Raw genomic sequence first — 2779 nt, 5'->3', positions numbered from 1 at the left:
CCCTGTACCTGAATTGTTTCCATCATTTCGCTCAGTTTATCTTGAATTCTGTTAAAGCAAGCCAAGAGTTCCGCGGCATATTGCCCACTAGACTGTTTGGGTTTCTTTTTCTCTCGGATCATCATAAATATGTCTTCCTCTGGGGCCCACCGTCCTCCTCCAAACGCCTTCTTTAATCTTTCCTTGATAACTCTCCAAGAGGGCCTTCCTCAAGTCTTGGGCAGGTGCTGTGCGTACTTTTACCCACTCAAGTGTTGTGGCGTGGGCTCCCGCTAGAGAAACTTCCGGTAGTCGGGCAAGCTCCGGTGGTGGGTTTTGAACTCCATGTTGATTTAAAACTTCCAAGTTCAAGACTGCTTGTCTAACGATACTGTTGCCATTAGCACACATTATTTTTTAAAAAACTGAGAGAATAGCAAAAAAAAATTGAAAGCTGAGAAAACTACGATAAAAAAATCTTCTTTAAAGTAAATATTACTCCGGTATTTAAAGTCCCGGGTTTCGGCACCAGTTGTGTATTGGCGAAAGCAAAATGTCAAAAAAGAGAAGAAGGAATAAGATCTAACACGCTTGAACTGCTGTAAAATACTGGCTTTATTGTATTCGGTACATCTCTTATATATGTTCGATCAGCTGATCCCCTCAGTCAGCTGACATCGAAATAACAGCTGACTCATGCCGTAACTGACTCATACTCGTAGGCCCTGCACTCTTCCAACGCAGATGGTAGGCAGACCACCACACACTTCTTTACTTTAACGCTGCAATTCACCAACATGTGGCCGCCTCTTCACTGTTACGACCCTCAGATTTCTTCCTTCATCACCCGTTCGCCTCCCTGCTCTTCATACCTTTTCAAATCTTTTCTCACCTCCCACCAACGGGGATGTATCTCCGATGCCTCGGACGTTTCGGCCGATTCTGTTTCAGATCCGTATGATCTCCTTGGGATTCCTCTTCTTCCCACTCTCTAGGCCTTCACCTCCTTGGTTCGTATATCTCCGTCTGAATAGATACGGGCAATCCCTTGCCAAATGCCCTTCGTTACCGTACTCATAACATTAAGTGCGTGGGCACTGTGCCACTAGATGTCCAGTTCTGCCACAACCATGGCATCTTCGGTCTTTTTGCTTCCTCCATTCGTCGGCTTGCCTCGGTTCAGTCGTCTTTCTCCGGTCCCACGTCTTTCCCTTCCGTTATCCTCTCTTTCCTATTACTCTCTCCTTCTCCTCGAGAGTGGTGCAGCTTTCAGGTCGACTGTATCAGACCCTTGTTCTGCCGGCCTCTTCGACTTCCATTCTTGCTCCCTCTTCCCTAGCGCTGACGTCCATCGTATCCTGCGCAAATTCTATAAAAGTACGATCTCCGAGAAACCCTCTCGTTCACCTGTCTCCCTGGTGAGCAGTACTTTTAGAATGGTTGACTGGAATCCCATATTGCTTGCATCTCTGCTATGCTTCTCGTTCCTCTCATCTTCTCCGTAATTTGATTAAAACAAGCGAGAAGAACTCAAGCGAACTGCCCTTTACTTTGCCTCGGCTTCTTCTCTTCACGGAACATCCGAAAAATTTCTTCTTCGGGTGTCCATCTGCCACCACCAAATGCCTTTTTCAATCTGTCCTTCACCAGGTTCCACGGCGTTTCCTCATCTGCCTGGATTTGGTTTAGGATGATCCGTTTTCTTCGACAAACCCCTGCATCTCTTATCGAATTCGCATCCTCCCTGTTTGGCAGGTTTTCCCCTACTTTTGCCGGTATCCATGCCATCAGGTGGTCTCCAACTTTTATAATATGATTTAAGTCACCTATCTCCCCGGTGAACTTGTCTAAATCTGAGACAGCCTTCCTCAAATCCTGCGCTGTACCGGTGTGAATTTTAATCCATTAAGATTTTCGCAAGCGCTGCCGCCTAGGTCGTTGTTGGTAGTGGTTGAAGCCTACTGGCACTGTCAGAACCGCTGCTCTCAGAATATTATTTTTTTGCATAAGCTATTAGCCGAAGCCGAAAAAAAAGAGGAAGAAAAAAAAATGAGAGATAAAAGGACTTAAAAAAGAGACTAGAGAAAAAGAAAGAGAAATAGAAAGAAAGGGGAAAAAAAGTTTCCGTATTGCGTTCTTTTTACATAATATGAAAGTCCCGGGATTCGGCACCAGTTATGAAGTGTAGGGAATAAAACTTAAACAAAAAAAGGAAAGTGGGACTCGAAATTAAACGCATTCATCCAACTATGATTTTGAGTTATTCTGCTCCTAAATTCTCTATATATACATTCTGACTTGTTGACATAGGGAGATAAGGTATTAAGATTCATAATATCTATACTCTGATTATAACTTATATGTATGCTAAACGTTTGTGAGCTCAAAGAATGAAAAAAGAGAAAGGGAGATTGAAATGACCAACTCGCTTGTTACTCAAAGACTGCCTTGTAATGTGTTCCGTTCCTTTATGTATACATCTACGAGCACCTGACATTAAAATAACAGCTGACTAAGGCTGTAACTCCCCCCCCCCCACCAGCTTACGAACAATCCTCGTAAACTTATACTATACAACAACGATAACTATTTACGATAAATATATATGTAAGATAACTTTCACAAAAATCTGTGAAGACTAAAATGACTTTATTCTAATATATTTACAAGAACTACATGTTACTGTTACTCAGTCTCTATCTTCTAACTTATATCTTACTTAGCTATCTAGTCTAGAAAATATATATGTACTCTGGAGAAGAGGGGATAGAAAGAATAATGAAATAGGAGAAGGGGTTTT

Source organism: Halyomorpha halys, unplaced genomic scaffold, assembly GCF_000696795.3.
Source record: "Halyomorpha halys isolate HHAL.00 unplaced genomic scaffold, Hhal_1.1 Scaffold1799.1, whole genome shotgun sequence".
Classification (NCBI taxonomy): Eukaryota; Metazoa; Arthropoda; class Insecta; order Hemiptera; family Pentatomidae; genus Halyomorpha; species Halyomorpha halys.
The sequence above is the reverse complement of the archived record's forward strand: the minus strand, read 5'-3'. Positions refer to the sequence as shown.